At 32.2% G+C, this 27,423-nt stretch overlaps 1 protein-coding gene across 3 annotated transcripts in view; it reads right to left on the bottom strand.

The window, feature by feature from the left end:
• The window catches only part of LOC149897740 (myrosinase 1-like), a 412,925-nt gene that overhangs the window by 215,877 nt on the left and 169,625 nt on the right, over positions 1-27,423 (bottom strand). The window lies entirely within an intron of this gene.

Genomic DNA, 27,423 nt, shown 5'->3' with positions numbered 1-27,423 from the left:
GATTAAAGACCAAAGCCCAAACCAAATATTCATGGAGGTTCTCTTATTTTTGTACACAATAGTTTAAAATGCAAGGAACGAACTGACATTGTTAGCCTTTCTGTAGAACGGACCATTGAACTGTCCTGTGTGGAGCTGGAGCGTTATATTATTGTTTGCGTTTATAGACCCCCTTCCAGTGACTATAATATGTTTGAGACAGTCATGGAAGAAATATTAAAGCGTTTAAGTAGGAGTAAAAAAAAAGTTATAGTATGTGGTGATTTTAATATTGATATACTTTTACAAACACAAACGGCAACACGAATTGTTAATTTGTTTCAGTCATTTAATCTGTATAAACTTTTTAATGAACCCACACGAATTACACCTACTTCTGCAACCTGTATTGATAATATATACTGCGACTGCAACTGTTTAGAGAAAAATATTCTCAATACACTCACTTCGGATCACTGTGGCCAGAAAGTAGTTTTTGAATGGGATTGTTTACCTGAATTTAAAAGAATTAATGTTAGGCCTATAACTAAAAAAGGCATTAATAAATTTAGAGATAATATTAATAAAAGCCTGCCCGTACTGAATGATCAATCCTGTCATAATAATCCTTGTGAAATGTTTAAAAATCTTTTTAATTTAGTGCATAATGAATTTGAAAAAATATTTAAAGTTAAATCTTTAAATATTACCAAGGATTTACCATTTAGTAAATGGGCGACACCTAGCATACATAGGTGTAGGATCGTTCTTTATGAGTTATATGGTATGAAGCAATATAATAAAGACCCATCTTTTCTTAGTTATGTTAGAAATTACTCAAAAACTTTTAAAATTGTTTGTTTTACTGCGAAGCGTTTGTATATCAGAGATAAAATACGCGACTCCGATAATAAAGTTAAAACAGTTTGGTCTATTATTAATGGTGAAATGGGTAAAAGCAAATCAAGTAATACCATAAAACTTGTTAATAATGGCATGGTTATTGACAAAAATGCTGATGTTGCGCTTGCATTTGAAGATTTCTTTAGTAGTGTCCCTGCTAGCATTACTAATAATTTAAATTCGTCTTCAGCACTTGCAGAGACCTTTTTGAGGGACCATGTTGCGGGGTGCAGCACATTATTTGAATTGCGACACGTAACTGCTAATGATATTGTTACAGCCTTTAAGACACTAAATTTAAAAAATACTTGTGATCTTTGGGGAATGTCCGTAAATTTAGTTAATAATATAATAGAAAATATTGCGAACAATTTAGCTTTTATATTTAATAAGTGTTGTGACTATGGTACATTTCCTAATTTATTAAAGCTTAGTAAAGTTATACCTCTATTTAAGAAAGGCGATCAAGAAGACTGTAACAACTATAGACCTATCTCGATTTTACCAACATTAAGTAAGGTATTCGAAAAGTTAATATTAAACCAATTGACTAGTCACTTTGCATCTAATAATTTGCTGCACACCAAACAGTTTGGTTTCACAAAGGGGCGCTCAACCACAGATGCTGGAGTTGCACTACTAACACATATATATAAGGCATGGGAAAACTCAAAAAATGCTTTGGGGATATTTTGTGACCTCTCCAAGGCATTTGACTGCGTTGAGCATTGTACCTTATTGCGTAAACTTAATCACTATGGGATTAAAGGACAAGCTCAGAACCTCATAGCCTCATACCTGCATGATAGGATACAAACTGTAGTTGTTAATGGAGAACGTTCTAGCGGTGCGTCAATTAACATTGGTGTTCCACAGGGATCTATTTTAGGACCCTTCTTGTTCTTGGTATATATCAATGATCTACCTTATTATTTACAGGATAGGTGTGAAATAGTTCTGTTTGCAGATGATACCTCATTAATATTTAATGTGGATAGGCATGACCCAAATGTTGACGAAGTGAACAGTGCTCTTTTACACATATCCGACTGGTTTACTGCTAATAATTTATTATTAAATGCCAAAAAAACAACTTGTGTTGAATTTTTACTACCAAACGTTAAAAAGTTAAGCAGAAATATTACCTTGAACGGGGAGGTATTACACCCTACAGAATCGACTGTATTTCTTGGGTTAACATTGGACGAGAAACTACAGTGGGGAGCCCATGTCAACACCGCTGCAGGTAAGCTCAGTTCAGCAGCATATGCAGTCCGAAAGGTAAGGCATCTCACCGATGAAGATACAGCTAGATTGGTTTATTTCAGCTACTTTCATAGTATTATGTCCTATGGAATTCTACTATGGGGCAGGGCAGCAGATATAGAAACTATATTTATCTTACAGAAAAGAGCCATTCGTTCTATATATAATTTACGTGCTCGGGACTCACTAAGAGATCTCTTTAAGAATACTGGTATCCTTACTGTACCATCACAGTATATATTTAATAATATTTTGCATGTACACAAAAACGCCGACTTACACACAAGAGTAGGAGATAGACACTGTTATGGCACAAGGAACAGAAATAGAATTGAAATGCCATTTTTCCGATTAGCTAAAGTTAAAAATTCATTTATGGGTCAAGGTATACGCTTTTACAATAGAATTCCTCATAATATTAAAGAGTTTAGTAGTTCTAAATTTAAAACTTATATAAAAAATGTACTAGTTCAGAGAGCGTACTACAGTATTCAGGAATATATGGACGATAAAAACCCATGGAGGGTTGTCGCGTAAAAACCACAGGACAGTTCTTTGGCATGTTATTACAATACTTATATGTTGTTACATATGTATTTTGTAAAATTGTAAAACTGACATGATTTAAAAGAGCAACTATGGAGTTTCTTGCCGGTTCTTCTCCGTAGATACTGCTTTCCGAATCGGTGGTAAATTTTAAAATATGTAATGACGTTTCAAAAGTGCTTCTTTAAGAAGTCTAATTGAATAAATAAATGTTTGAGTTTGAGTTTGAGTTTGAAAAGGCTCGAATGAAAGTCTCATCTGAGTTTTCATAAGAGCCCCTTGACATTTTTATAATGTTATTAAGTATATTAATTAACTTTTATGTTATTTTGAGGTAATTTTACTTCACAGTATTATACGTATACGTATTTATCTGATAAATATAAAAAGCTATGCCCTGAAAGCATCAAAATCAATAATTAAAAGAAAATAAGATCTTTTTAATAAAATTATTAGTAGTTTGTTTCAATAGCTCTTTTCTTTGCTACTCTTTTTTAAATGTTTCTTCCCTAGTTAAATTCAGTTTCTTTTAGCGTGGCGCATGATGTTTTTAACTGAAATATAATATAGAAATGCTTATACCAATAGCAATCAAGATAAAAGTTCTCAAAAATGATAGAGTCATCAGTACTATGGGGCCCCGTCAGTCCTCTGGCGCGATATCTGACAAAGGACTGATGCCAGCGGATTGATGAAAAGGGACTTAATATGAGGTTATAATCACAAATTAGGTTTTTTTGCCTAATTTCTAATATCAACAAACTATATTTTTACAAATCATAGTTAACCATTTATAAATGAAAATAAAAATCGGATTAACAATAAAATAACGACTCACCATAGGACTGAAATGTTGACTGGCGCAGCAAGATTTTAGAGGACAAACACAACCCTAGCGCTGGTACAGTTATGACGGCCGTCAAAATATGCGGTGCACAAGTAACTTCATTACCAACATTAATACTTAGACAGGGATTTGACCTCGACTTGGTGATATTTAGCGAGAATTTCGAATTTAAAAAACACACAACGGACTGACTAGTGAAAACGATGACAAAGTTTAATTTTATTTTTTAAATAAAATGGAAAACATTGCGTTATGAAAGTTGTAGTATATAATACTATGTACATCAAAGATTGTAGTGAATTAGTAAGTTTTCTTAAATCGATGATAATGTTTAAGCGATAGTCACTTGATTTTTGGTTTTCGGAGTTGTGACATGCCAAAGTACTGACGTTTGAGGTATTAATTTATTATTTTTATTCATTTGTATTTTAAATAAAGAAGTGAAATTGAGTGACCAAATAAAGGACGCTTCATTGTTTTAAAATAGATTGTTATTTAAATAAAATATAATAAGAATTTTTTTAAATTGGCTGATGACATCGAGTTACCCCATTTTTGTATAATCACCCATATGTTCATGTTGAAGTATATTTAGTTTAGTTGGTATGTGACAGTTATCCTTCTAATATTATAAAATGGCTGGATGAATGAATGAGGATGGATGTATGTCTTTTACGAAAAAACTACTACACAGATTTTGATGGTATTTGGCATAACATATATAATTACTTGCTTTTACCATCAGGTTACGGCAGAGTAGTTAGTTCTTATCAGATAGTTTACATAAACGTATTTACAGTTAATCTGTAATAAACAAACAGTATCAATGTCAAAGAACATTGCATTGGACATTGAAGCTTTGAGATTGGCGAGTTGAACTCAATTGATGTAATCTAAGTACATAATTGCATATTACAATGCTCTTGTAATGTAAGTCGCATATATGTTAAATTAACTGTTAACTGCTTTTTGATTTAAATATAATATTTTTAAGTGTAAATATTTGTCAATTATATGATACTTTGCATGATTGTGAATTGTTATATAATTAATTTTTATGTACATACTAGCGGTCCGCCCCGGCTTCGCCCGTGGTACATATTTACGTTTTCTCTACATAAGAACCATCCTCGTACTTCAAGGAATATAATAGAAAAGAATTATCGAAAGCGGTTCAGCCGTTCACACGTGATGCCGTGACAACGCGAAACGGGTGCGGACCCGCCGCCTTTTTATAGCTCCCGCCGCGAAGCGCGTCGAACGCGGTAACTGATACACAAAAATAATCCTTATGGCATGTAATTCACGCGCGATGACTTATAGCGTATTTCATGTATAACTTTGGTGTTTCTACACCGATTTACATGATTCTTTTACTATAACCTGCCCAGGAGTATGAAGAATAATTGTGCCAAATTTCGTTAAAATCCGTCGTGTAGTTTTTGTTTCTATAACGAATATACAGACAGACAGACAGACAGACAGACAGACAGACAAAAATTTTACTGATTGCATTTTTGGCATCAGTAGCGATCCCTTATCACCCCTTCATAGTTTTTTTTTAAATATATTTCATGTACAGAATTGGCCTCTCTACAGATTTATTATAAGTATAGATATTAATGTTGACAATAAGTAAATCAATATCATGTGAGATGAAATGATAATTTTCCTTATGTATGATTTCATATTGACTCTAATAAGGTAGCGTTTGTTTAAGTAATGAAGAAATATTTGTTATTATTTATAATACATACATCGTTTTTGTGTATTTAATAAAAAAGAGCGTTTATGCCAAGCACACGTGTCAGAAGTGAAACTTCTTTGGCAAGATTCAAGGATACTGAAATCATTGCCGTACTCCTTGACGCGATGGTATTGCTATAACGCGACCTTAAAATTTTACACTCAACGCGCTTAAAGAAGCTTCAGTTAAAAAATTTATCAAACATACTTAAGACACAAAAAGGACCACAGATGAAAAATATATGCCATACAACGTAACCGACTTACCAGATTAAGAAGATAAGAATTTTTACATAACTGGCAAGACATATAGGCCATATCCCTATACCAGGACTGAGCTGAATATTAATAGTCCCGAATAGTACCTTTCAATCTTATAAAAACACCTGAATCCCGTCCATTAACATAATATATTACGACAGATATTAATGCAAAATGTTCTCTTATGGATAACAATACGTTTCTGATAATAGAATGTCCTTATTAATTTCTCCTTTATCTTCCTTAAGGGATTGGACCCATGATAAGGGAGTTGGCTTATTGTATCTTAATGTCCGATATCTATGGTAATATTGTGGTTGTCTGGTGACGATAGCCCGCTAGTGATAGGACCGTCTATGTTTAATGTAATTCGGTAGTTAATTAAATGTACTAAATTAACTTGTATTTTTAGGTTTCACTGCGTTTAAATAGATGATTTTGATTTGTGATATTTTGAATGTGCAATAATTGTACACACTACACATTTTATAGGATTACGATCCGCAGGCACAGGAAATTTAAAAAATCATATTATTATGCATATTTAATTCCATAAAATAAATAAATCACAAAATCCTTGTCACCCTATAAGTGTAATAAAGATCGAATATTTGAGTGAATTTGCATTTTCGTACATTCACACCTAATGCAACTCTAATGGCCCTATTATTTATATTGTCATGTTTTGCGTATATATTTTTAACTCACGTTACCATGACAACGAGAAAAATGACAATGTTACAATTATTGGCATCACAATTGGCATGGTGTGTAAATTTTTTGACTACCGTTACCATGGTAACGTGTTAAATGATAATATTTGTTTTATATTCAAGTTCATGCAGCATGACAGTAAATGCATGGCATGCATTACCTTCTTTAACATGACATGCATTACATTCTACTTTAGAGAGCAATATTATTGAAGTGAAAACTTCTTTAGCGGCGTTGAGCACTTTTTCTGTAATGGGTATAAAATCTTAAACTCGCGTCAGGACACGTGACCTGATCGAAAAAGCGTAAGACGGATGGATATAAAACATGCTCAACGTTAATAATCACTTCTGCCGGCACTCCCGGAGTGCAACCCGTCTTTTTTTTTTCACTCTATACTCAGAGTAGACAAGTATGAACTTATAACAAATATATTTATTGCAAGTAAGCGACATTTTAAAAAAGCTTTTTAGTCAAATTCGAAGAATATGTTCAGTATACTTTTATTTCAGTTAGCCACGAAGGGGAATTTTTTTAAAATTTTGAAACTCAGTTTAACGTGCATGAATATATTTTGTGTGATAGTCGTTCCACCTTCCACCCCTTTAAGTTTAGTTTGAATTCCATTCATTCTAATATTATGTTCTCAACATATATAATGCACTGAACTGTTATTGTGTGAATACATAACAAAGACATACACTTTCATATTTGAATTACTATACTATAATTCACAATTCTAAAAGCTACCCACTTTTTCTATAGAACCCATAATTTTAACCTTAATTTATTATATTATTATTTAGCAGTCGGGAAATCTACTTATTCAAAATCAAACAGAAAGAGTTTATTTTTTATTCTTTCACAACAAAAACGTATGAAAATTAAAAACTTTTCCACACAATTATACTCGGCGTAAACGTGCTTATACGTAATGAAAAACAGAAATATATTGAGCATGGCGTATTAAATTAAGATCACGTCTATACGACTTGTGTGGCCAGAATCTATAATGTCTCAAACATTTTATAGTCTGTGGTACGCTTCGAAATAAATTGCTGGCTATGTTTGGCTCTTCCGTAAAGGGAGGAATTAGTTGTTTTATTTTGGTACTCGATAAATTTAATCTGTGTCTTGTTGGGTTTGATTTAGCGTAGAGATTAGTTTTTATGTCAATTATTAATATTTATAGTTTATTTTTCTTCAACGGCCATTTTAAACTTCTAATAAAGACGAGCTTTTAGGTGCCTTTGACTGCTGAATCAAAATTTACAAATGTTGTATTTAATATCATTTATACAAATATAACTTGCAATATAATTATTAATTATTAAATAATGTGAATAATTATTCATACAACTATGTGGCACGAACATTAAAAATAACAAAACAGGAATAATCTACATAACCTCAAATTCCGCGCGTAACCCTGAAAAAAGCGCGCGAATTTTAGGTACATGTCATCCACCTCATTTCCTCCCATCGCAATGTTCCTTTGTTAATTTGCATTCAAAATGGACTCCCTCTCTAGACAGTGATATTTGCTGAGAGACGATGTATAAATCATGAGTGTCGAATGTGGACACGGTGTGGATTAGTGGAAAATATTCTTGTTTAGTTTGCGGTGACGTGTTTAGGAATGATTTTTGGAGGTGTAGAGTTTTCTTATATAAAAAAGTTCGTTTGTATAGATTGAACTAGCTGCGCTCCTGTTGGTCTTAGCGTAATGATATATAGCCTAAAGCCTTCCTCGATAAATGGGCTATCTAATACCGAAATAATTTTTCAAATCGGAACAGGTCCTGAGATTAGCGCGTTCAAACAAACAAACAAACTCTTCAGCTTTATAATATTAGTGTAGATATTATAAAGCTGAAGAGCTATACTAGCTTTCCACCCGAGGCTTCGCCCGCGTAGTAAAACCCGCATAGCTCACGTTTCCGTGGTATTTTCAGCATAAAAACTATCCTATGTTTTAACATATGCGATTTTGCTTTACCGATGCATACTTAAGTATATTTTATTTATTTATTTAGCATAAATAATATTAGGATCGATATTTTAATTTATTGCCTACGTAATATTTCATATTAATATTATAATAATAAGTGAAGTAAATATCAAAAGGAACATCTCTAGAGCTAGGGAATGCAAGCTTGCGTTCCAAGAAAGCTCTTACAAGCCGGTAGAAAGCAAATTAAATTAAAATCACTACATAGTATAAAACAAAGTCGTTTTCTGTGTCCCTTTGTATGCTTAAATCTGTAAAACTACGCAACGGATTTTGGTGCGTTTTTTTTAAATAGATAGAATGATTCAAGAGGAAGGTTTTAATATATTATGTATAATTTTATAGGTGTTAGACAAAGTGGGCGAAGCCGCGGGCGATAAGCTAGTTATATGATAATAATTAATTTTCAAATTGTTTAATATTTACATAAAATTAAATGAAACACTCTTAATTTCTCTTAGCAGGTGAGAAAAGGAAAAAAATCGCATAGCAAGCCATTTTATACCTTGTAAAAATGTAATTCTTAAAACACTTTTTAACAAACACCACGACGAGATTATTATAAACGACACCCACAACTTAGGTTTTATTTAAAAAGCAGATGGCTTAAGAAATTCATCACAAAATGAAACAACAAAGGGGGACATTAGCGCGGTTCCTCAAAAATTAAAGTAATTATTTTTCACAATAAATAGCCCGCTTTATCTTCGGCATCCGGCGAAAAACAATTTCGCCAAATACAATGCTTCTGGAAGTTTCTACTCAATTTGCTGGGCCCGAGAATATTGTCCATTATTCATTATTTACTTATAATAACCTGGGTGACCATATTTGCTGGCACTTGTAACACAAACACATTTTCTATTGACTATTTATTATGTTACGTAAACACTAGAACTTATATTATCTATACTAATATTATAAAGAGGAAAGGTTTGTATGTATGTATGGTTTTCACGCATAAACTATTGGACCGATTTTGATGAAATTTGGCACAGATAATCTTTAGACCCTGAGAAAGAACATAGGCTACCTTTTATTGCGAAATATGTACCACGGGCGAAGCCGGGGCGGACCGCTAGTGTACTATAAACTGTACTAATCTTAATTTAGTAATTAAGCTAGTGCTGTGTCCCGCGGTTTTACCTGCTGTACTCCGCTGCTGTTGGTCTTAACATGATGATATAATATTATAGCCTTCCACGATAAATGGGCTATCTAACAACGAAAGAATTTTTCAAATCGGACCAGTAGTTCCGGAGATTATCGAACAAGCAAACAAACAAACTCTTCAGCTTTATAATATTAGTATAGATTTTACGCAAACAGTTTCCTTGGTAACGGAGTACCGTTAGTAATAAGTGGTAATAACTTCTAGTAATTAAAGAATTTTTAACGGATTTTAAACGCGATTTATTCATTATATTATTTTCCCGACGTTTCGAACACTTTACAGCGAGCGTGGTCACGGGGAGACTGAAACGTCGGGAAAATAATATAATGAATAAATCGCGTTTAAAATCCGTTAAAAAGTCTTTAATTTCTAAATGTATAATACTCGCGTAAAATCAAACACTAGAAAATACTATAACTTCTAGTATTTACTCTCTAGTACCTACAGCAAGCCTAGCCGAGGGTTTGATTCCCAGAGGAAGTTATAGAAAAAGCTCGGTCTGGCAAGACATAGATAGCCTGACCTACTTATAAAGTAAATCGTTTAGTGAAACAGATGTAGGTATATAGGGCTTTAGGAGAATTACGGATGTGGGGTAATTTTGTAAAATTGTGAATACTTCAGAGCATCGTTTTATTGTAAGTGTCGTGAAGGTATTGTTATGCCTAAAATGGCTAGCTTTGCCCCGCGGTTTTACGCGCATTGCTCCATTCCAATTGGTCTGATCGTGATGATATTTAGCTCAACTATTTTATTCATAAATGGACTATCTAACAGTGAAATTATTTTTAATATCGGACTAGTGGTTCCAGATATTAGCGCGATCAAGCAAATAAACAACCTCTTCAGCATTATAATTCATATTTGTTAATCAATAACTAAATTCACACAAAATTTCACAATTTGTATATTCCCGTAATTTGGAATTACCCCAAAGCACATTAACATATATATTATGTCTCATACCCCACAAGGGGACAAGAGATAGTACCCTATGTTAAATAGTATCACATATAATAAAATACTTTACTATAATCCATACTAATATTATAAATGCGAAAGTAACTCTGTTTGTCTGTCTGTTACTCAATCACGCCTAAACTACTGAACCAATTTGCATGAAATTTGGTATGGAGATATTTTGATACCCGAGAAAGGACATAGGCTACCTTTTATTGCGAAATATGTACCACGGGCGAAGCCGGGGCGCACCTCTAGTACAGAATAAAGAGGTATTGACACCTCATATGTTATCATCCATCAAGCTGTTTGCGCTGTTTCAAAGAAATTGACTGCATAATATTGTTATTCATCCCATCATGGAACAACTAATTAATTATCTTTCAGGATTAAAACTAAAACTTGCCTTGTTTTTTTTTAATATTATTATAATATTGATGTAAGTACATAATATAATCATTTCATTTCAACGGCGCAACGACCCGAAGAGGCCAAGAGCCTCCGACACCAAAAGTTCCCAGGTTGCGTGCCTTAGCGCCCTGGTGTTGAGGTCTTCTACTTGAAGGATGTCCAGATCTTTTTGGACTTCAAGTACATAGGTAATATAAATTAATACAATTTAGTTAGGCTAATGACTATCGAAAAATTCTGCTATAAAGTAATTTAAAACTTTACACACAACATACCCTATTAATTAGTATACGTTACAAGGTAGAGCTATAAAAAGGGAAGAAGAATATAATATTTTACTGTGTAAAAAATTCAAGTGTTAGCTTCAAAAACTCATACTCAAAACAGACGCAGCCACATGCATTATCTAGCTAAATAGAAACGAAAATGTACCTTTTATTTCTTTTACGAGTCGGGCGACTCTCGTTAGTTCGCTCTGCTGATGCAAGGAGATTCGATCGTAACGATAATCATTTATTTAAATTCCTTTAGTTTGTTTCAATTGTTGGTGAAGTACTGTGCGAATTGTTCCTGACAATGACTCTACTGTGTAGAGTTTAAAGTTGAATGAGTTTAAACTTTGGTTGTATTATTACGTGCCTATAGGTACTGTATAAATTTTGACGTGACAACGTCTTATAATTCGATAGAGCCGGCTGCACGCACGAAAAAACATGACTCATGCGGCGTTACCTCGCTCTGAGGCGTTCCATGTAAGGCTTGAAGTGCAAGCGAGAGCGCGGAACGAGCGACAAAGAAGCGCAATCGGACGTTGTCTAAATTATTTAATTCATGCAAGCATTAAATCAAAAGCTTTGTGAAAGTATGGGAATGTTACATAACATCTGTTTACAATTTTCTTTTTGGGTAAGTAGATAAATCAAACTGCCGTTCCCTTCAATTTTTTACATTTTTTTCTGTCTCCACAAGATTAAGACCTAGACCTTAATCTATACTAATATTATAAATGCGAAAGTAACTCTGTCTGTCTGTCTGTTACTCAATCACGCCTAAACTACTGAACCAATTTGCATGAAATTTGGTATGGAGATATTTTGATACCCGAGAAAGGACATAGGCTACTTTTTACCCTGGGACTTAGGATATCCCGGAAATCCCACGGGAACTATAATACGGGTTTTTCTTTGACTGCGCGGGCGAAGCCGGAGGCGGAAAGCTAGTTAGATATAACTACTTATTCCCTTCACCGATTCATACTTTTCTTTACATATTACTATAAGAATATTTTTATCCCTAAAAATACCCACAACATGGTCAATCTCTACGGGAATTAATCAAAGCCTACATAGCCTAATTTCCTCAGCCATTAGTGGCACATTAACATCATTTCTTTGTATAATATTGCTCATCATTGCCAATTCAACTGCTTTTTACTTGGACAGCTTTGGACACTGAGACTAGTCATCAATCTTTATTATTTGTTTAAGAAAACATTTATGTTGTATTATAAATTATAATTATAATCCTATGTCGCATAATGACTTGATTAAACCAAACATGGTCCCTTCTCATGCAGCGTAATCAATCTTCAATCCTTTCTTCTTTAATATTGAATACTTAAGTAATTAGAAAATACCTACGTGTTAATATTATGGGTATGAACTCGTTATGGGAACACTGTATTCTGAAATAAATCTAATAAATAGTATATCAGAGAATCAGAAAAGAGAACAATATCGAGATTTAAAAATTATGCCATTCTTTTTAAGTCCTGAATTTAGTACTATATAGAAGGAAGTCGTCTACAATAAATTGATTTAGTAATTGTGGCAATGCGGTTATGCTTCCTTAAATAAACTTGGTCCGGTCGAAATTCGACCATCAAATAAACAATTCAAAACATTCGCACACGACACAAGCTCATAATAATCACGTATCAACTCAAAACGTTTCTGCAAATCGTGTTGGAACATGTATTCAGAACATGTGGAATGTACTATACGAAAACAATGTAATATGGTCTCATTAATATGCAGAGAGAATAAATAAATATACAAATGCAATAGTTTCAATATCATGATAACCAAATTTCACTTTTTAAGTTTTTACGGCATTAGCAAATACCACAGATTTGTATTTGAGAATTAATTTTCTCCTCTGAAGAAATTATAAAATAATTACCAATTATCAGTTCACATATAAATGTATAGAGCAAGCTCTATAAGTAATATGTATAAAATAACTAACAAAATTACTTAACATAAAGATTAGCTATAGATTATTTTATCTAAAACTTAATTAAAACAACGCATCAATTCAAAAATTCATAAACGCATTCGAATAATTTAAAAACCGTTAACCGTCATTTAATTTAAATTTTAAACTGTTAACCGTTTGGAATTCTCTATTCAATTTTGGGTACATGTCCTCACTACATTTCAGTAGATTCATATTCAGTGTTGCCCGCAATAGGTTTTAGAATCAACCCATCTTTCTATCATGTGCACGGGGATGGAACGAATACATCTATTTTTGTGTAGTGTTGCCAGGTTTTCGTGTTGGTGGATTATTTTGTTTAGTAAAAATATTATAGAAAAATTGAGATCAAATGCGGCAATTTTTAATTCGGTAGAGGATTATTGTTTCTGATTTAGAAATGTATGGTAGTCCTTGTTAAAAATTACATGAATAAAACCAGCCAAAAGCTTGTACATTGTAGTGGCAGTTGTGTTGGATTTTTTTGAGATTATCCATTGTCTGTTAGACAAACATTAGGTACTAAAGATTATTATTGTAGCATGATAAAAGTGAAGTCCCATGTCCCCTAGTGGGGTAAGGGGCAGATGCATAATGCATCTGTTTCACTGATCAATTTTCTTTAGGGACAAGTAGGTGATCAGCCTTCTATATCCTGCCAGACCGAGACATTTTTTTTTCTTCGTCTCCACCGGGAATCGAACCCAGGACCCCTCGGTTCTACGCTCACGCGTCAACCACTGTCCCAAGGAGGCGGTCAACAGTATAGCATGTTAACAAGAATGAAAACACATAGGTATATAATAATAATCGCTCGACGTTCTATATAAATGTTATGGGGAATATTATTTATTTATCTATCAAATACAAATAGCCTCAGCCCCATTCACGGCCATAAATTTCTTCCTATTGTCTAGCCTACTAGTCTTGTAGCAAATCGAAGATTGTTACTTTTACGGGAATCATATTTAGATACATTATTTTTATTCATTTATTACAAAGCATAAACCGCTGGCTGGACACAGCTAGTCTACTAACTATTATAATAAAAAAATACTATGTTTAGTTTTCAACAATTCACAAGTTTATTTTTTTTTTCAGGTTTTTCCTAGCTAGGAAGACAGAGCCACACTGTAATTGTACTGTATTAATTTTTGTACTCAATAAAGATATTATTTTTATTTTATTTTTTTATTTTATTAATTTAAAAAAATGTAAATACAAAAGTGTAATATGTTTTACGGTTATAATATAAAAAAAACATCTATACATAAAGCAGATGACCAACCTCATTATAATTCTCCTTACAATCAACTAGGTTACACATAATTTCAGTAAACACAATTTGTCCCACCTCCAAGTGCCCTCTTATTCCCACGAACCCACGTCACCCTACACTACAAATCTGCTGAATCTTTTCCCATTTTGCACAGCGGTAGCAGTGTCGATTTTAAAGGCCAATATCAATCTTTTTCCACTTTATGGCCACCGTTTCGTTTTCATATAAAGTGGGGATATTTATTTACTACTCGCATTTTCAACGACTCTTCATTACTGTTCATTTAAAGTTGGAAGTGTTTATAACAGTTCTATACAGGGTTACTTGTAAAACACCAGCAACCTCGCAGGACATTTGTTCTACGACTTTTGATAATTTGTTAGATTTTATTTTCATACAAAAATAAATTATATAAAATATTCATTTAATTTTCCGTTTGAATATTATAAACTCTACGCGCTTCCCAAAAATTACGTAAACAAGAAGCGAACGAGAGGGGAAAGGAGGCGTCGCGTCGTCCTTTCGATAATCAATAGAACATACACTTACAAATGTTAGGAGAGTACAATAAAAACTTAAAAAAAATCATTTAAAAATAATGTATTGCGTTATATGCTAAAAGTCGTAGAACAAATGTTGTTACTTATGATGTTAGCTATCTTGTCCTGAGAGGTTGCTGGTGTTTTACAAGTAACCCTGTATAATGTATATACCTATCCATATTATGTTGAGTGCTAAATTTAATTCTGTGTTAGTGACTGGATGAGCGCTCAAAATTATTTGAGAAACAATTGAGCTACGAATTATGAAGTCATTGCTCCCTTTAGTAATAAAAAAAGTTGTTTAAGTATACATTGATTATTATTTATTACCACAGATAATATAATACTGCTAATACATTTGCTAATACACTGCTTCAATCAGAAATTAATGAATTAATCGCGTTTAAAATCCCCTGCTCCAATCATCATGATTAAGTCATATTTATGAAAATGTTGTTTTAGTCCTCACTTTCTAAAGACTTGCAATATTTATGTACTACCATAAACAGTAGGAATGATACATATTTTATGTTATGAGAAGCGAAACAATAACTAATTTCCTCAAGAAACAATTTTGTTCTTTAGCATCATGTAAGTAAACATATTTTTCAAAGTTAAAAATAAAGGCTTGGATGATTTAATAATTGTTCTCAAAATAAATCGCGATAGTGTACCAAGTTCGTCTAGAACTCAATACAAACTAATTACTTTAAAATACAGAAGCGATTGTATATTCAAAAGCGTTGGGAGCGTCATTAGTTCGGATTTTAATATTTATTTATGCAAAACTTGCACAATAGTTGCCGTGAACTGAATTCGATCGATACACACTGTTTATTTACCTAGATGAACGGATTGACAGATGATTTTCAATTGATTTCAAAATAATTATTTTTAGAAATAACACGCGAGGCCGGGTTAAATATTAGTTTGAATGTAATAAAAATGTACTGCGATTCTACATACCTAGCTACCTAATCGCTGTAGGTAGTTGATAACAAATCGCAGCTCATCAACGACTATTATCATAGTTAGAATTAAATCTATCTGTTCAAGGTGGATCAAAATCGAATCTAGTGTGCCAACGTATCACCCTTATTTATTTTCATTTACTAAAATACTTTCTAAACAAATAGAGTACCTACTCCCACTTCTGACACAACCGAGCCAGTTAAAATATAAAAAAAAACATATGACTCATAAATGCTTTACTGAAAAGGCTATTAAAACTATCAAAATTTATTTTATCAGTAAAAGATGTGAAAAATAACTTCAATCAAAATGTTACCAATTCAAGAGCGATCAAAAATTAAAGTAATTTTCAATTTTTCTTTATACGACGATGAAGAGAACCTGCAACCATCTGCCAACCCGCACTTAGCCACCATGAACTAGTTGAACAAATACATTTTTGAGTTTGAGTTTGAAATGTTAAAGCATAATACAACTGCACACAGCATTCTACTCGTTTTCGACGAGTTTACACAAACTTAGTTATGTTAACTTTGATTGAATTTGCTGGTAAAGCGATAGTCTGAATGTTGAATAATAACAGGAGTTTCGTAAATTATTTAGCAAAGCTAATATTGGAGGACTGTCTGTTATGTTATGACATGTAGAAATAAAAATAGAACATATTATTGTTATAGAGTTGATGACAGGTGAAAATATATTAAGGAAGTCTTATCATCCCTCTAATAATCTAAAGAAGTTGGGTATCTGAAATAAATCGATAAAAGTGTAGGTATTTGTCTTGTTTATAACGAGACTATAAACGAATTTAAAGGTTTGAATATCAGCAAAATTTATTAAATGTTAGAATAGGCAACGAGCTTATGATGGAAAGCGACTGACCACCACCGCGAATAAACTATCACAAATTCTTCACGCCTCAGATACCGATTGCTAGCTTTATGGTATGAAGGGGAATAAAGAAAGGAATGGTTATCATAATAAACTAACAAGGATGAGGTAGAGGTTAGAACCAAGTTACTCATCATACAAAGACGAAGCATTCACAAGCTACAATTTGATCCAACATATTGTGATGGTGATAAAGTAGGTATGTATGTGGTACCTTCCCCTCTCAGAAAGAGTAAAGAGCAAAAGCGAAGCGAAGCATCTCGGTCTATGCAGGCGTGATACGGCCGAGAAAAGCTCGTTCCATTTTCTCGGCCGAGCCACACTGACCCACCTGCTTCGCGCAGTGTTTGCTCTGTGTGGTTCTACTTATTAGCTACCTACATATTATTACCGGTCCTACCCTAATAACTTTTAAGCCCAGTTACTACTATTTAAACCTATATTACCTATTATACGTTGTGGTAACGTCATGTTTACCGCCGCGTGAACACTGACAGGTACATTGGATACCCATTATGTGGCTGACGATGCATTTACATCAATACTGAGTTTATTAGCGGCTCGGTTAATCTGTAGGGAGTCGGATTGATGGATGTATATTGGAAATAATTATAATTGAAAAATAACAGTTTAATAATTAGGTAATTGTTAATGCTTGTTTTTTTGTTATCACACAGGATAGCCTTTTACGGTATCTTATAATTCAATATTTTTCAAGACATAGCCACTTTTATCATTATCACTTGTAGCGACTACATTTCCGCACATATCGGCTGTATATTGTGACATAGGTAAATTATAGAAATAAGCACGTATAACATCCATACTAATATTGAGTGATTTCCCCTTTTAATGGCATCATGCTTCACAGACTACACACTTCAATGTGTATTTTTAAGTTTTGTAGTAAGTAAGTATTATAAGTATTGTATAAATTGCTTTGAATTATGTACGTGTGAGGCTATGTGCCATTAAATAAACGTTTTTTCTTTCTTTCTTTCTTTCTTTCTTAATATTATAAATGCGAAAGTAACTCTGTCTGTCTGTCTGTTACTCAATCACGCCTTAACTACTGAACCAATTTGCATGAAATTTGGTATAGGGATATTTTGATACCCGAGAAAGGACATAGGATAGGTTTTATCCTGGAAATCCTACGGGAACGGGTTTTTCTTTGAAAACGCGGGCGAAGCCGCGGGCGGAAAGCTAGTAGTATATAAACCAGACGTTGTCTCGTTGTTTTATTGACATAAAACAAACTGGCAAATCACTCTATTTTGTGTGTCCCTTTTTTAGTTCGACTAATTGTTAAAAAAGTAATAAAGCAGAGTACCTTTTTAAAACTGATATTAATGTAATACCCATAGTTGAGAAGAATTTAAATATATTTCTCATAAATCCCACAAGTGAAAGTCTAATCCGTTGCAGTTCAGGATATGAAAATGTAACTGTATAATGCCTTCACAAAAGCACTAAGCTGATTTTGACGTAATTAAATATCCCAATACTTTATCAGTTTAAAACAGGCTTCTCACAAAGCGAAATGCGTTAAATTATTATCATCCATACTTCACTTTACCACATTAAAACAATGGCCTACGCCGCTTCTGCCCGTCTGTTTGCGATAAACTGAATAACTACTGCGCCAATTTTCATTCGGTTTTCACCAATGGAAAGCATGGTGCTCCAGGCAGATATTATAAATGTGATAGTCTATCTGTCTGTTCCACTTTCACGGCTAAACCATGGCACTAATTCAGACGAAATTCGAAACGAAAATAGTTTCTGACCCAGGCTGAAACATAGCTTACTATTTATTTAAAAATCACCACTTAATAATCAAATAGATGAGAATCCGAGGAGCACTGCTAGCTATACTATAACAATTAACAATGATTATATTCGATCAATCAAGTAAATAATTTCCATACACCATATTATTATTATAGTCAAAGCATTGATACAATATTGATATTATTATACGTCATGTTTGTTAACAGCCCGTCTAACGTCGAACCGAGATAATAGCAGATGCTTCAGTAAACAGGACTATTGTTGACAAGTATGGGAAATGAATGCGGGAAGTTTGGCCTGTTATTGTGATTAATATCTTGTGTTATGTTTATTGTAGATTATCTTAATAGTGTATTTCGTTATCTATTTAATAATAAATAAATATTCAGGACAATTTTCATACACGGCAAGATCTGATCCCATACTAAGCTTTCGCTTGTGTTATGGAAACCAGATCGCTGTTAAACATACATATATATAATTTTAAATAAATACTTATATAGATAATTAACACCCAGACGCAGAAAACATCTATGTCCATCACACAAATATTTGCTCCGGGTGAGAATCGAACCCACGACCTCTCGCTTGAAGGCAGGGCCACTACCAACCAAGCCAACCAGTCAGTCGAATTTATCTATTTATTAACTTGATATGATTATATTAATTATTTGTCTGATTTTATTAACCGAAAATATTGTATGTTCTGTGACGGAATCTGCATTCTATAGAATATATGTATAGATTAATCTAGAAGAGAGAAATAAGAAAGTTTAATTTAGTTTATAAATCTACAGTAATAATAATATTCAGTAGAATGTGCATTATCTATATATATTTTTATTTTATTTATTTATAGATATATAAATAAATAAAATAAAAATATATGTTGCCGGCCTCATATAAATAGCATTTTTGCATCAAATTCATATAATTTATGGATATTTTAAGCCCGAAAAAATAACTTTACTTACCATCGGATTAATGAAATTCTACGAAAAACATACTTTTGCCTTTGAAAATACATTAAAAAAACATACAGAAAAACTCATTTAAAAAATTAATCATCATATAAAATAACAGGTAGGTATACTGAAATCGAACCAACGACCCTCACCTTTAACCACCCTTCCTTGTAATTTCTAATCAACGTCGATATTACAGTTCAAGAGCCAGTAACTCCATTTGCACGTCTTGTTCCAGCAATTACTTAGTTTTCTATTTGTTAGCACTCGCAGTAAGGATAGCGTGTTTAATACAATACTGTTTAATATACAACTTATAGGGAAAAACTTCGATGTTTCCACAACTTAAACAGATAGATAGTATTATCTAGTTTTATAATCCACTTATTAATAGTTTTTAATAATAATTTATATTATAAATTTTAACATAATAATAAACATATACATTCACATTATTTCACATTATCATTATGTAACATTAGAAATATTATTTTTATGTTGGGCATCGGTGGTTTATTCAACAAACGTAGATATAGGTAATTTTATATTAATTTCTGATTTAATTCAATATAATATATAATTAATATAATCTACGGAAATCTCTATACCTTATATCATTTAGAGCTAGTTATAATGCGATAATATTTACATGAATTCCACAATCAACTAAATTATCGACCATTTCATTGCCGTGGCAAGGATTGTAGTAATTAAAAATGCTCAATCTATGGCCATTCTTGGAACAAGGGAAATTCGATAAAATCACTCAAGGACGTAGTTACTTCCTTGAATGTTCTTGAAAGATTTTTTATTTATTTTTTCTTGGTTGGTAGTGACCCTGCCTTCCAAGCCAGAGGTCGTGGGTTCGATTCCCACCCGGGGCAAATATTTGTGTGATGAACATCGATGTTTGCTCTGTGTCTGGGTGTTGTATTTATTTAAAATTAAATGTGTATATTTATCAGCCATCTGGTTTCCATAACACAAGCAAAAGCTTAGTATGGGATCAGATCGTGCCGTGTGTGAAAAATGTCTTTAAATATTTATTTATAGGTAATTTTCTTAAGTAGGTATTTGTCGAAAATCTTTTTATGTATTTTTTATTAGCGATGTTGGTACTACGAGTATCACTAAAAATATTCATTTAAGTGGGCTTAATTTCTATTTATACTATTATAATATTATTCTATAGCACTCGTGCGAAATCGAAATAGAATTTATCTTGTTTGTTAACATTATATTTTAAACATAATTTATGTACCTATCATATTTAAATCTAAAAATCAAAAAATTCATCGTAGAAATCAAAAAATTCATCGTAGATATCCAAATTGATGACCTAATAACATTTATTGGAACAATATAAAAAGGTATAAAAATAAATATGCATTTAATTTTACCTATTTTTCCCGACAATACAATTATCCCTTATCCGTCTATGTGACGCTCTTTGGACAGTTACATTAAATATCAAAGTCGTTACGATTTGTATGAAGCCTTTGACTTCTCGCTTTGTCACAATTTCAATCCTATCCCGAGGCAATAAGGTCCATTTAACCGTAACCCGACCTTTCATAAAAGGGATAGGTTAATCGTATAGGATTAATCCTTTATCGATTTCTGATATCGGCAGATGACAAGAATATATTTATTTTCGCCTTTGTGCACACAGTACGTGTGTGAATGACTCCATCGTTTTGGATAACCAAATGGTTATAATATGGCCCATGCATTAAAAGCCAGATGTTAAAAATGAAAGTTCTAGAACTAAGCTATACATTGAAGTGAGAGTCAATCAACCGAATTGTTAATAATACTATCTATTAGGGGAATATAATATAATACGACTGACCGGTTGTCTTGGTTGGTAGTGTCCCTGCCTTCCAAGGTCCAGAGGTCGTGAGTTCGATTCCCACCCGGGGCAAATATTTGTGTGATGAACATAGATGTTTGCTCTGTGTCTGGGTGTTGATTATCTATTTAAGTATTTATTTAAAATTATATAATATGTATGTTTATCAGCCATCTGGTTTCCATAACACAAGCGAAAGCTTTATAGGATCAGATCGTGCCGTGTGTGAAAATTGTCCTGAAATATTTATTTATTTATTTATTTATTTGTACATTTGCGTCGGTGATTGAACTATGATAACTTCCGATAAACATTTTCAACAAGAGAGTCTCGATGTATGTCCTCTATGGATGGAGATAATTAAAATTTTATAGATCGAACTAAACGATTTCCTAAGAGTGTTTTCACCGAAGTAAATCAATGAATGCTTAAGTCCATTCTGAACAAGCCCACATAATTCATCTGCTACCAAGTTCATACCTCATTGCTTTTATATCCACTTAAATCGGAATATTTCGTACAAGAATCACGCTCGCTATCCCATACAAAATTTACATTCATACATATCCGAGTCATAACGTTTTTACCGGCCCCATAAGTCTTAAAACTGGGATTGCAAATCCAAGTGTAATGAAGATCTGAATAGTTAATATAAGACAGTTTTATTGCTATAAAACTGCTTCTCCCGAGGTATTTGCTATTCTTATGTTTAATGGAGAATATCGGACTTGGCTTGGGACTATTTTAATTTGAATTCTTCGATGTTTTTCTTTAAGAACTTCTAGCCATGCTTTTTCTTACAGCAGAGGTGCAGCAAGATTTGTTACCTAAACAACTATTTGTCGCAAGTAAAGGAAAGTCAAGACAATAATCGAGCATCACGCAAACATTGTTTAAGTCTATAATACATGTGGTTAACGTTAAAATATTAAAGAATTAAAAAGTAAATTGTTCATATTTCTCAAATTTAGATTTGGGTTGCGTATCAAGTAAATGAATTTAATGTATTGTGTGGTTAATACTTTTATTAGAGACTAGTCTTGTTGTATAATCTTATATATAAAATTCTCGTGTCACAATGTTAGTCTGCATACTCCTCCGAAACGGGTGGACCGATTCTCATGAAATTTTCTGTGCATATCGGGTAAGTCTGCGAATCGGCCAACATCTATTTTTCATATGTACCACGGGCGAAGCCGGGGCGGACCGCTAGTATATATCTAACATTTTAGTTAGACATTGGCTCATCTTAGGGGCGTAGCTACCGCCGTATCTGCCGTATCAATTATACGGTGCGTAAGTAAACGTGCGTAAGTAAAAATTACTTCCCAATTTTTTTTTTTCAGGAATGAAAAAAGTCTAAAAAAGCAATTTTCTTGAATAAGTAAATATTTCTTTTAATTTTATGCAAACATTTTTTTTTTAAGAAATCTTTACCCTTCCTAAGGCCCTCAAACAAATTTTTATACGGGACCCCGCCAAGGCACGCTACGCTTCTGGCTCATCTCATCCTTTTTAAACATCTTTTAAGAATCCTAGACTTAATATCAAGAATTCTAGTTACTCGTCTATAAAACAGTCTTTTCTTTTAAACAGATCTAAAATTAATGTTTTAATATCCACGCTAGGTGTCGTAACTAATTAAAATTTCCTACAGTTCTTACAAGAAATGTTGACTACCTCTTCAGATGTCGCAACTAGTCGCAAATGGCATTGTTATAAAATATGTACTTTACGATGCAAAATTTTGGACGATTAAATTTACATTCGAAATGCGTTCTGCAACATTATTTATGCCCTTTAAATTATTCTACTTTTATATCTTTCGGAAATAATTATTGTTGAATTTGTTTTTAATGCAAATGTGGATTCGTTAATGTATTTGCTAGACAAGTAAAAAATCATTGAAAATATTAACGGGAAGTCGTCAAATTGCTTTGACAAACATGCAAAAATAGATGTAGTATTTAATTAAAATGATTCTCCTTATTATTATATTATTTTATAAATAACATAATATAATGACGAAATTAGGTAGGAAACTTAGAGAAATACCTAACAAATAACTTGGTAATTATATAGAAAATTTAGGTCTCGAGTTCTTGTATGGCAATTATGATTATATTGAAATAACAAACGTGAACGGTGAACAAAAATTTCTCAATTGGAAGTATTAACAATTATTATTGTTTTTATAACGCAGTCTTTTTACATATTATAGATATAATGACATACATAAAGACACAAATTGCTGAATTAGGTATAGTAATAGAGATACAGACAGATACACCGAAAGTTCTCTATAGATATTCATATTTCCTGTATAATAAAAAAAAAAATAATAAAAATCGTTTATTTAGAAACAATACATACAATCAAAAACAATTTAGACACGACGATCGCCTCAACTAGGAATATACCTGTGCTAGAGACGATCGACAATTATAATCTGTGATACCTCCTTCCACAGACTATATTATTAACATTGACCATTCGACTATGTACTTATAGTAACGTATTCATTTTAATACCTATCAGTAGAACTAAGATTGCGCTTGTTCTATAAAAACAAAGGGCAATAAGCTGAAACAGGGCTGTCGAAGCGTCGTTTTATTTCGTACATTTTGAATTCATTAAGTCAGCCTTTTTAATTTGGCGGCTCGATGTATTCCCACTGTGGGTTACCCGTGGATTACTGCTAAATTGGTTTTTCTGAACAATGTGTTCAGGGTTCTGTCTATGGTCTTTTTTTTGGTAGAGCAAACAAAGCGAACCGTAATATGCTTAAAATATATTGATATATCACATGTGTGCAATATTATCAGTATTTTACTAAAATGTTGTATTTTTTTTATGTAGTATTTACATTTTATTTCCATCGTTTCTAAAATGATTAAAATACGCTTTGTAGTAAATATCGCCACGATCGAATACTGAAAAATATAGAGTTACCTACAATCAGTGCAACATAACAAAATATAAATACTTAAGTGATTTCGTCGTTTTGCTCACCTGTTTGAACTTTGAACATTCATGAAAGAATGGTAACGAGTTTTCAGATAAAAAATTGTTTGCTCATCTGGAATAGATGAAATAATGTGAAAGAAATAATCTCTGTCTAATATTTAGTTTTATAATATTCAAATGCTTTTTAAATGAGAAATTATTAAAGAATAGAAAATGGCCACAAGGCGGGATTAAAATTCCTTTAGTATTCTCAACTATCCGAGTAGATGCATGCGATAACTTAACTCGTATTTATAAGTTATGTTTAATACAAAAATCTTTATAATAGGGTCGCCAGTCGGCAGTCGCTACAAATATAACGAATTTTTCTTTCAAAAAGAACCTGAATAACGTTGGGTATTGCAATGTCTATGATTCAAGGAATTTCTAAGGAACTCGTTATCAAGATATAGTTAACTGTCTCTTAAATAAAAATTTTGATAAAAGCGTTTTTTTTCATATAGTAATAGTACTTAGTAAGTACTATTACTATATGAAAAAAAAACATAATAACAAGTACTACTTACATGAGTAAGTATAAAATTATGAAGAAAATATATCCTATCTTATAATTTTAGCCCTAATTCTTCCTACAATTAATTCACTAAGGATCTCTAAAAAACTGGTCAAAATAATTGTTATCAAGCGAACACGTTCAATTCGACCATCAATATGTATCGTTTTTTTTTCTCCAATACAAATGTATCGTAAAACTATATTTATCCCGCGACGATGTTCACATTAGGTGTGGAAATACGTTTTTGTAGGTATTGTGCAAGTATATTAAATATTTGTTTCACAACAATTAAATTATTGTTTAAATAAATCTTTTGAGTTTTTACCTAAACTTTAAGCTATAATATCTATATATTGACTGGCAGATCACTAGGCAAGAAGTTTAGGTACTTACACTGCTTTTTTGTCATTATTTTTTTTATGTTTTCAGTTGCATATTCGAATAGGTAAATATTAATATTCCGCCAGATTATTAAAATGCCACTCGAACAACATTTATTGCGCCAATCAGTATATAAATAATAAATACAAATAGGTCAATCTCCTAAGGTGTAACTAAAAGATTAGATGAAATATATGTACCTACAAGAAAAAGCAATCAATCTTTACTAAGCTACTACACTAATCGAAAACACCCAACTTCTGTGTAAGGGATAAGGGGACAATTTTCGGGATAATGGGACAATTTTCGGGAAAATGGGACAATTTTCGATTAATCAACAATAAGGGAAGAAATGTCTTTGCTCAATCGTATATTAAAACAACTGTAACAAACTCGAACAAAGTTCTTCCAAATTTTCCTCATATAATTTGTTATTTATTGTACAGAGAAACTTCAATTCAAAGGAAAATCATTTAATATAATATAGGAAGGGAATATCTATTTTATCAAAGGATTTTGATAATTCTTACGGTCGGGAGAAAATTTAGAAAGCCTTTAGGACTACCTACTACGTAATTAATTTCTGTAAATTAGAGTGAAACAACAGACAATTTTTTTATACTTTAATATACGTTTCTTTAAAATTAAAATAATAATTAACGTAACATAAATCACAGATATTCAATCACTTATAACTATTAGATATTATATCACTTTCTTTGTGCGTTTATCTAGTGATAAAGTAATATAATTAAACCTTAAAATATTAAAAAAACCCTATCCTTAAAATTATTATAAACGTTACAGTCAAAACTTATTACCAGTCAAAACTGTTATTGACTAAGAACGTCCGCGTCGGTCAAAAACGTTTTTGACGTATTTTTGCAGTCAAAAGTCCTTTTGACCGGCGATGAGTTTTGTCTGCTACAAATATATCTAATTACTAATACAATATTGTTAAACAATAATTTAGATTAAAAAAAAAATAATGGCAACAATTCATTTATCAATTTTTGTAAATTGGTAACACACATCAAATATATTTTACTTTTTCCATATATTTACGGCATCAACATACTATTTCTCTCAACATACATTTTACCTTACTTTATCATAATCTTAACCCTTTCAAACCTACGGTGCACAATTGAGGACATAAAGCATTTTGTTAATTATCTTACCAAAAACAAGTGTCATGTAACCAGATCCTAATGTACCTTACTTTATCATAATCTTAATACTATTATAAAGGCGAAAGTTTGTATGGATGTTTGTCACTCTTTCACGTAAAAACTACTGAACCGATTACAATGAAATTTAGCACACATATAGAGGGTAACTTGGATTAACACATAGGATAGGTTTTATCCCGGAAATCCCACGGGAACGGGAACTATGCGGGTTTTCCTTTGAAAACGCGGGCGAAGCCGCGGGCGGAAATCTAGTACTATATATAAACTTATACACGATTATGAAATAAATCTCAATACGCGTAAATCTAAATCATAAATGCAGTTCATTGTACACACATAAATTATTAATTACCGAATATTATCACTATATTCCATTGATTTGCTCCACTCTATGAACTATCAGGTAACTAATGAATTTATATGTTCATTACAAACTGTTTGATCATTAAATACATCGCTAAGCTATTAAAATAAGCTCTACTGCAGTGAATAAAACAATTTTAGACGTTGTTAACATCAGTTAAATTGGTGAAGGCAAGCATAGCATTAAAACCAGCGTATAGTTGACCTAAAAAAGAAACTTTCTTTCTAGTATCACAAAGTATAGATTTTAAAATTTATCTTAAATAAATAAAATATTGCAATACGACTCAAAGAGTGCGTTAAAACAGTACCTACTTACGTGACCTAAAGTTAATAGTTAAGTGTGTATTTTTTTGTAAATTTTGCATTCACAATACAAAAGATTTTAGATCTAAAAGATACCATAATATTATTAGCAACATTCCACATGTAACAATATATTTGGACGCTAATACAAATATAAGTTTAGTATAGTATTAGCTGTAAGTAATTTTAAGTTTTCCTGATTGTACAACTAATAAAGTGTTAAATAAATAAAATAAATAATAAATAAGTTAATGTTAATGTTTAACCATATGGCATACGAATAGTGAA

Source organism: Colias eurytheme, chromosome 25 (genome assembly GCF_061535395.1).
Source record: "Colias eurytheme isolate Ceu_HAF_F1 chromosome 25, ilColEury1 Martin Lab GWU primary, whole genome shotgun sequence".
NCBI classification, from domain to species: domain Eukaryota; kingdom Metazoa; phylum Arthropoda; class Insecta; order Lepidoptera; family Pieridae; genus Colias; species Colias eurytheme.
The sequence above is the reverse complement of the archived record's forward strand: the minus strand, read 5'-3'. Positions and strand labels throughout refer to the sequence as shown.